A 10,103-nucleotide genomic window follows, 5' to 3' on the forward strand; every position below is an offset into this window, starting at 1 on the left:
TAAAGGATATCCTTAATCCTTAATGTACTTTCATATATTGAACCAAATTTGCATCCCTGGGATGAAGCCAACTTGATTGTATTGAGTCATGGTTTTGATGTGTTCTTAGATTTGGTTTGCAAGAATTTTATTGAGTATTTTTGCATCAATATTCATAATCAAAATTGGTCTGAAGCTTTTTTTCTTTCCTTTTCTTTTCCTTTTTTGTTGTGTCCTTGTGTAGTTTAGGTATCAGACTAATTGTGGCTTCATTAAAAGGATTAGATAGTGTTCCTTCTGTTTCTATATTATATAATAGTTTGAGGAGTATTGGTATTAGGTCTTCTTTAAAAGTTTGGTAGGATTCTGCACTAAACCATCTAATCCTGGCCCTATTTTGTTTGGGAAGTTTTGAATGGCTTCTTGTAATTCCTTATGGGATATGGTCCTGTTTAGAGTGTTTATGTGCTCTAGATTTAAATTTTGTATGTGTTATCTGTCTAGAAAACCATCCATTTCATCTAGGTTTTCCACTTTTGTTAAGTATAGGCTTTTGTAGTAGGATCTGATGACTTTTTTGAATTTTTTCAATTTTTATTGCTATGTCTCCCTTTTCATTTCAGATTTTTTTTTTATTTTGGATATTATCTCTGGGCCCTTTACTTAGTTTGGCTAGGGGCTTAAGAACCAGGTTTTGATATTTTTCATTCTTTATAATATTTTCTTTGTTTCCATTTTGTTGGTTTCAGCCCTGAATTTGACTATTTCCTTCTACTCCTCTTAAGTGAGTTTGCTCCTTTTTGTCCTAGAGCCCTTAGGTATGCTATTAAGTTGCTTATATAATATCTCTCTCTCCAGTTTCTTTACTAGGGCAGTTAGTGCTATGGATTTTCCTCTTAGCACTGCTTTTTAGTGTGATATGTCAATATTTTCACTAAATTCCTGGAAATCTTTAATCTCTTTTTTTTTAATTTCTTCCCTTACCAAGTTATTATTGAGTACAGAGTTTTTCAGTTTCCATGTGTATGGGGGCTTTCTACTGTTTTGTGGTTATTGGAAACCAGTCTTAAGTCATGGTAGTCTAATAGGACACATGGAATTATTCTTGTATCAGTTGAGGGATGTTTTGTGACCAAATGTATGGTTGATTTTAGAGAAGGTGCCATGATGAGAATAAGATGTATTCTTCTGGCTTTCAAAGTCTCTGTTGAGAAGTCTGGTGCAATTCTGATAGGTCTACCTTTGTATGCTACTTGACATTTTTCCCTTGAAGCTTTTAATATTCATTCTTTGTTCTCTTTGTTTAGTGTTTTGATTATTATGTCATGAGAGGATTTTCTTTTCTGGTCCCATTTGTTTGGTATTGTATAGGCTTCTTGTCTCTTTATGTCAACTTATTTCTGTAGGTTTGGGAAGTTATCTTCTGTGATTTTGTTGAAGACATTTTCAGGTCCTTTGAACTGGGAATCTTCATTCCCCTCTATTGTGTGTGTGTGTGTGTGTGTGTGTGTGTGTGTGTGTGTGTTTTGAATTTTCTTTGACAGTTGTGTCATTCTCTTTTATGGTATCTTCTACATCTGAGATCCTCTCTTCTATCTTTTGTGTTCTGTTGGTGATACATACGTAATTGCTGACCTCTTTTCCTAGGTTTTCCATTTCCAGGTTTGCCTCTATTTGTGTGAGTGTGTGTGTGTGTGTGTGTGTGTGTGTGTGTGTGTGTTATTGTTTAGTCATCCACTTTTAGGTCTTGGATCACTTTATGCAATTTATTCTCCTATTTGATTGTGTGTTTTCGTATTTTTTAAGGATATATTTGTTTTCTCTTTAAGGATTTCTAACTTTTTTACCTATGTTTTCCTGTATTTCTTTCAGTGGATTAATTATATACTCCTTAAAGGACCTATTATCTTCATGAGATAGGATTTTAGGTCAGTTTCCTGATTTTTAGGTGTCTTGGTATATTCATGGCTTGCTGTGGTGGGAGAACTCAGTTCTGATGATGCCCACACATATAGCTTCTGTTGCATATGATCTTGTGCTTTCCTCTTACCATCTGGTTACTCCTGGTGTTTGCTGGTCTGGGCAACTCTCTCTGGAATCTACTTCATTTGTACCGGGGTTATTTCAAGTATCCTAGTAGCCTGGAGGCCCTGGACCTCCTACTGAGCCTTCCAACTGGAGCGTCTTCAGAGGGACAGAGAAACTGTTGCTCTGTAGCCTTGTCTGCAGTAAAACTCCTGAGAAGCCTTCAGACTGTTGGATCTTCAGTGGTGCAGTCATGCTTTATATCCTGTATGAAACTACTCTCGAGGAGTTGGGGGTTGGGTTATGGACTATGGTTTCTCTGTGTGCAACAGGATTCCAGAGATGCTTTCAGTCATTTGGGTTAGATTGCCTGCATTCCACAGAGCCCCGTGTATGTCTTCAGACTGTGGTTTTAGTTACCCAGTTGCACTACGTACAGTAGGACTTCTGTAAGCCCTTCAAGCTCTGGTTTCCTGAGTGCCATGGAGCTCCTGGGATTTCTCTGACTGTGGTATCAGAAACCCTGAGTCCAAAAGATCTCCTGTGATGCCTGAGGATGTGGTATCTTTAGGAAACCAGTCTAACTAGCAATATGTCCCAGCAGAAAAGACAGTGCAGAATGGGAGTGGTACTGGGCAGGCAGGGATTTTGGAGGATGGTGGGTTCCTGAGTCTACTGTGCTTCCAGGAGCAGTTATGGTACTTTGGGAAGGTTCTTACCAAATATTCTGAGTGCAGCAGATCTTCTGGAATGCTTCTAGATATGATGTTTTCTGGGAAGCAGACCAGGAAAAAATTATTCCCCACAGAAAGGACCAGGCAAAAGGAGAAGAACACTACCTTATTTGTTCTATGAAGCCAGAGCTATGCTGATAACATAACCACATAAAGACCCAACAAATTCAAACCAACTTCCCTTATGAAAATCAATGGAACGATACACAATAAAATTCTTGCAAACCAAATCCAAAAACACATCAAATGATTAACCCCTTGAACCTGTAGGCTTTATCCAGGGATGCAGAGATGTTTCAATATAAAGAAATCTATAAAATTAATTCACCATATAAAGAAACTCAAAGAAAAAAAGCAACATGATCAACTCATTAGATGCTGAAAATTAATTTGACAAAATTCATCACCCCTTCATGTTAAAGTCTTGGAAAGGATAGGAATTCAAGATCCATATCTAAATATAGTAAAAGCAATATGCAGCAAATCAGTAGCCAACATCAAACTAAATGGAAAAAAAAGTTGAATCAGTTCTACTAAAGTCAGGGACTATACAAGACTACTCAATCCTTTCCTATATAAGTAATCAAACTTTGATTGTCTAGGTAATCAAAGTTGAATCCAGAATAATTAGACAACAAAAGGAAGCCAAAGGGATACAAATTGGAAAGGAAGTAGTCAAAATACCACTATTTGTAAATATTATGATAGTATATTTAAAATTTCAACAGGGAAATCCTTCACATGATAAAGAACTTGAGCAGAAGTGTCTGGATATAAAATTAAGTCAAATAAATCAATAGACTTCCTCAAGTCAAAGTACAATTGGACTGAGAAATTAATTAGGAAAATAACACCCTTCACAATAGTCACAAGAAATAAAAAATACTTTGGTGTGACTCTAACAAAACAAGTGAAAGATTAGTATAAAAAGAACTTTAAATCTCTGAGGAAAGAAATTGAAGATGTCAGAAGATGTAAAGATACCCAATGCTCGAGAATTGACAGGATTAACATAGTGAAAGTGGCCATCTTACCAAAAGCAATCCAGATTCTATGAATCCCCATCAAAATGTCAACTCAATTATTCACAGCAATAGAAAGAGCAGTTCTTACATACATTTGTAACACCACCGCCAACACCACCACCAATAACAATAACAAAAACAAAATAGCAAAAATTATCCTCAAAAGTCAGAGAACTACTTCGGAAATCACCATTCCTGATACAGAGCAATAGTGATAAAAAATTACATGGCATTGGTACAAAGACAAGCACGTTTATAAATGGAATAGGATTGGAGACAAAGAAATGAATACACACACCTATGATTACATGATCTTTAACAAAGGAGCTAAAACCATGCACTGGGAAAAACAGCACATTCAATAAATGGTGCTGGCTTCAGTGGTAAGCGTCATGTAGAAGACTGCAAACTTAGCTATTTTTATCTACCTTTACAAAGCTCAATTCCAAGTGGATCCAAGTCCTCCACATAAAATCAGGTACAATAAACATGTTAGAAGAGAAATTGGGAAAGAACTTTGAACACACTGGTACATGAGAAAAGTTCCTGACCAGAATATTAATGGTCCAGGGTCTAAGATCAATCATACAAAAAAGGGATCTCACAAAATTGCTAAGCTTCTGTAAGGCAAAAGCCACTGTCCATAGGATAAAACTGCTATTCTACAGATTTGGAAAAGATCTTTCCCAATCCTATGTCTGATAGAAGGCTAATATCCAATATATACAAAGAACTCAAGAAGTTATACTCTAGAGAATTATATAAGCCTATTAAAATTTATACAGAGCGAAACAAAATTTTCACAAATTAGAAATTGCATATGGCTGGGAAGCACCTAAAGTAATGTTCAACATTCACAGACATCAGAGAAATCCGGGAAATAAATATCAAAATAACTCAAAGATTCTTCTACACACCAGTCTGATAAAACATTAAGGTGACAACAGATCTGTGAGGATCCTCTATTGCTGGTGGTATTGCTAGCTGGTACAAACACTCTGGAAATCAGTCTGCCATTTTCTTGGAAAACTGGACATAGTACTACCTGAGGATCCAGCTATTCCACTCTTGGTCGTATACCCAAAAGATGCTCCAACTTATAACAAGTACACATGCTCTACTATGTTCATAGTACCCTTATTTATAATATGCAGAAGCTAAAAACAACCACATGTCTCTCAACAGAAGAATGGATACAGAAAATGTGGTGTATTTACACAATGGAGTACAACTCAGATATTAAAAACAATGACTTCATGAAATTCTTAGGTAAACGGATGGAACTAGAAAATATCATCCTGAGTGAGTTAACACAGTTAGAAAAGAACACATATGGTATGCACTCACTGATGAAGTGGATATTAGGAAAAAGAGTATGAATGCCCATGATACACTTACAGACCATATGAAGCTCAAGAAGAATGAAGATCAAAGAATGGATACTTCAGTCTTCCTTAGAAGAGGAAATAAATACTCACAGGGTCTAAAGGGTAGGAGGAATTTGGGAGGAAGAAAACAGGGGAAGAGGGAATAAAAAGGGGCTAGGATCAGGTATGGGAGGAGATAGGAATGATATACAGAGGGTCAGGGAATTGAACAGTGCTGTGTAGCAATGGATTTTGGGAAACTCTGTATAGGCAACAGAAAATTCCAGATGCCAGGATTGTGACAGACTCCCTGGACCCAACAGGGATGCCATTAGCTGAAATACCCAACAAAGAGTGAGAGAACCTATAGATACAATATACAGAATTGAGGCACTACACCTGACTGAGGGCTAGTACATCCACATTTTTCAAAATTTTAAGAATTTCAGAATTTAGGGGTTGGGGATTTAGCTCAGTGGTAGAGTGCTTGCCCTGGGTTCGGTCCCCAGCTCTGAAAAAAAAAAAAGAAAAAGAAAAAAAAAGAGTTTCAGAATTTAAAATTTCAGAATTAAGTAAAGAAATATGTCCATAAAAATTTTAAGAAATTTCAGAATTCCTCCTCTTTATCTAAATGAAATACAAGGACAAAGAATAGAGCAGACACTGAAGGAAAGACAATTCAGAGACTGCCTCACTTGGGTATCCATTCCATATGCAGCTACCAAGCACGGTCAGTACTGCTGACATTAAGAAGTGTTGGTTAACAGGACCCTGATATGGATGTCTCCTGAAGAACTCTTCCAGAGACTTGGATACATATGGGGATGCATGTAGCCAACCTTCAAACTGGGCATAGGGACCCCAATGGAGGATTTAGGCGAAGAACTGAAGGAGCTAAAGGGGCCTTATCTGGCATCATTGTGAAGGGAGGATCTTGGTACTATGAAGGCTTGATGCCCCAGTGTAATAGAATGCTAGTGGTGTGAGGCAGGAGGGGTGTATGGGTGAGCACCCTCATAGAAGCAGCACTTGGAAGGGTGGGATAGGGAGTTGCCAGAGAGGAAATCTGGAAGGGAATTACTTATGAAATATAAATAAATAAAATAACCAATAAATAATAAAAATAATTACTTAGTATTTATTGCATATTTATGATACACGATAAATGTTTATTTTATTGTTATTTTGATCACAGAAATATCTGCCCAGTGTCCCCACAGAGAACATTGTAATGCAATGTTCATAATTATAGGAGTAACAAAGTTTGTGAATATTGATATTAAAGAAATTGGTTTAAAGGGAGTAGCTTAGTTTTAACTTACACAGAACAGGTAGTATGTGATACCCAGTTTTAAAAAAATAAGAAATATAAGCTTCAAATAGTATTATTTGTTATTTTCTAAAATATTAAAATTATGCATTTTGTTATATTTATTTTTATGTGAACCATATTTTATGTAGCACTCCAATAAAAATGGTACTCCTGATCGAGGGACCCAACCATCTCAAATTTTTAACCCTGAGATGTATCTGATCAGAGGAAGAACAGGGACAAAAAAATGTAACAGAGACTGAAGGAAGGGCCAACCAGAGTCTGAGCCACCTGGGGATACATGTCTGCAGGCACCCAATCCACCACTGTTGCTGTGGTAGAGAGGCGCTTGCTGACAGGAATCTAGTGTGGTGTTTCCTGAGCAGGTTTGGTGAGTAACTGATCAGTGCAGATGTGGATGCTGGAAGTCAACCATTAGATTGTACTCAGGGAACCTGGTAGTGGAGTTGGCAGAAGAAATGATGGCCCAGTGGGGAATTGCAACCCCACTGAAAGAACTACATAGGTTGGCCTGAACACACAGTTCTCACACAATCTATATCACCAACCACGGGGTGCACATGGAAGGACAGATGACTCCAGATACACATGTAGCAAAGGATGGCCTTGGCTGACAGCAATGGGAGGGGAGGCCCTTGGTCGTGGGAAGGTTTGATGCCCCCTGCAGGGGCTTTCAGAAGCAGTGGGGCAGGTGTAGTTAGGAAGGTAGGTAGAGAAGCAGCCTCATAAGCCAAAGGGGAGATGGGAGGACGGAAGTAAGATGAGGGTTTGGAGGAGGGGAAACTGGGAAGTGGAATATCATTTGAGATGTAAAAAAATGTGATGATTAATAAAAACAATAAAAATAAAAATAAAACCAGAAGGTAGCTATAACAGTTTCAAAGAAATAAAGTAAGATGTTTGTGACAACGTGGGGAAACAGGTCTTCAATTCTCATTGCTTGCTCTGATTTTTTCGACATATACCATTTTGCACGTTACCAGGTTTAATACTCCATACTCATTGTGGGTGAGCCTCAGCATGAAGAGTCTTGAAACTCCTTCTCCATGAGAAAATACTGCCATGCCCTAGTTTTCCAATTGAGGAATGAACTTCTCTATGAGACACACTGTCTTCCTGGAGATTTAAAAATGTCTTCCAATTGTGACATTTCTCATTCTAAAGCTTACAACAAGGTTGACATGGAATTCAGGACCTAACTGCAATGATCAGTGTAAAATCTTGTGTTCTTCATTGCACATTGGACACGGTCCCTGGGGCTTACATACGGTTAACTGGGAGGAAAACCTGTGTAAAGACTCAGGAAACACCCTTTGCCTCACCTCTTTGCCATTGCTCCTCAGCCTCTGAAATATTAATTTATTTTGCTTTTTTGCTTTTTCCCGTTTCATTAAAATGCTACCGATTATATGAACTTTGTGACATTTGCTACATATTAAGTTGAACATTTATAACTCCTAATCAAAATTAGGGCCTATGATGGTAGATGAGCTGGAAACATTGTAATCAGAATATGGAGACAAGTTCTAAGAATAGGCACTTTAATATCTCAATGACTGTGACAACCTTCATAAAGGAAAGGCATGAAAATAGGAAGGGCAAAGGTGGAATATGGGAAGGGGGAAGAGGAGGAATAATAGTTGGAGGAAGGATGCAATGAAGATGATAATTCTTGATTCTTTCTTTCCTAACTAAAATAGTTAAAAATAAATTTTAAGATTGTTTCCACAATTATCAGCTCCTTTGTTCTGCAGAATATTTTAATTTCTGCACAGTCTTGCTTTCTTTGGCACATTCTCTGCATTTTTACAATGTTATAGAAATTTACCTGTTGTCTCCACAGAAATTACATGGGTTTTGGTTATATTTGTGTTTTTGTTTAAATGGCAGTTTTTCCAACTTAAGGCAATTTTTAATATAAATATCTCTAAGAAAAATTTTAGAAGGGTCTAATGTATAATGGCCCTGATGTTCTTTCAGATCCTTCATGATCTCACAAAACTTTAGATAGGATTACAATTTCCGAGTTGTGTGAATGAAAAAAAAAAAACTTTCTTCAGTGCATTTATATACAGCAGAGATTCAATTCAAACATATTAGATCCTGTCCTACTGGAATTGAGGGCAATGCTGTCTTTTCCTGCCGAGTCTGGAGTTACTCACTAGTGAGTGTGTACAATTAATTAATGGTTTTCTAAATTGTCTAAAAGAATCATGCATGAAGCAATATAGAAAACAAGCATGCATTTTTTGAGAAAAATTTCTTGTCACATAAACTTTGTTCCATAATGATGCTACAAATGAGGCAGATACGTTACTGATAAGCAAAGTTTTTAGGAAAAGCAGTAATACTTGAGAGCTCCTAGGGTGTACAAATAACAGAGTGTGTCCCCAATTACTTTTAAAGTCTGAATCTTTCAAAATACCACTGAGAGTTTGCTGTGAATTTACTAACGGAAAAGACTCACCAAAACTGCAAATATTTTTAAGCATTTGACTATGGAGATTTCAGCATACTCCTTTCTAAAAGTAGTGGAGATTTTAGGATTTCTTCAGTTTTAACTGTGTGTATGTGAACTATATGTGTGTGCCTGTTACTTGAGAGCGACTCTGTGTTTAAATCAAGAAAAAGTAAACTGTTTTCACAGAAATTACAAAATATACCAACCACAAGTACATGGGACATTCTCTGGAGTCATTAGATGACATGAAAACAGACATCAGCACTCAATTATGTCTGCACCTAACACTACACTGACTCTGATTTCCATGTGAACTCTGCCCTCTACAGGTACTGAGAGTTCCTGCAGGGAGGTTTGGGTCTGGGTTTACACTGAAGGCCCCTCACTGTGCCAAGCACAGTAATAAATGGCAGTGTCTTCCTCTTTTAAGTTGTTCATCTGCAGGTAAATGCTACTTTTGGAATCATCTCTTGAGATGGTGAATCTTCCTTTCACAGACTCTGTGTAGTCAGTTGCATAATTGTTAGATTTGGCTTTAATTCGAGCTACCCATTCTAGTCGCTTCTCTGGAAACTGTCGATACCAGTACATCCAGGCGGTACTGAATGTGAATCCCGAGGTGGCACAGGAAAGTTTTAGAGAATTCCCAGGCTGCACCAATCCTCCCCCTGACTCCAAGACCTGCACCTCACACTGGACACCTGCAAACACAGACAATCCAGTTAGTAATCTCTCACAAATACCCACTGTCCCTGTCACTCACACAAAATCACACACTCAGTATATCTTCTTATGTATCAAATACCTTTCAAAAATGCAACAAGGAAAATCCACATCATGCACAACTCCATGCTGGATATACTGTGTTCAAGCCTGCTCAATAAATGGGAAGAACTGTGAATCCAGAGATAGGTGTCACTGTTAAAGCTGTAGGGGTCAGAACTGATTTTTATGAACAGAGAGGAACATTATTTGCATATATTCCTGCTATATTATAACATCATTTGTGAGTGTCTTAGAGGAAACAATGAGTATTGTCAATGTTTGAGAAGAAATAAGGACTGAAGTAGCATTTGTTGCATAAAAGTGTACTCAAATTTTCCAGGAGACAGGGAACTTGTGAAGGCATTTTTGCATGCCTACATCATTGTGGTCAATTCCAGTAAGGCAGTATGTTAG

The 10,103-nt window shown here is 37.5% G+C and overlaps 1 pseudogene across 1 annotated transcript; it reads right to left on the reverse strand.

Moving 5' to 3' along the window:
- Nucleotides 1-9,247: 9,247 nt before the first annotated feature.
- LOC691884 (immunoglobulin heavy variable 3-73 pseudogene) lies at nt 9,248-9,837 on the reverse strand (annotated as a pseudogene). The gene is made up of 2 exons (XR_015622647.1): nt 9,730-9,837; nt 9,248-9,625 (listed from the first exon to the last, which is right to left on the reverse strand). The product of XR_015622647.1 is annotated as an immunoglobulin heavy variable 3-73 pseudogene (transcript).
- Between the last annotated feature and the right edge of the window lie 266 nt (nt 9,838-10,103).

The sequence above is a fragment of the Rattus norvegicus genome, chromosome 6, assembly GCF_021556685.1.
Source record: "Rattus norvegicus strain SHRSP/BbbUtx chromosome 6, alternate assembly SHRSP_T2T, whole genome shotgun sequence".
Classification (NCBI taxonomy): Eukaryota; Metazoa; Chordata; class Mammalia; order Rodentia; family Muridae; genus Rattus; species Rattus norvegicus.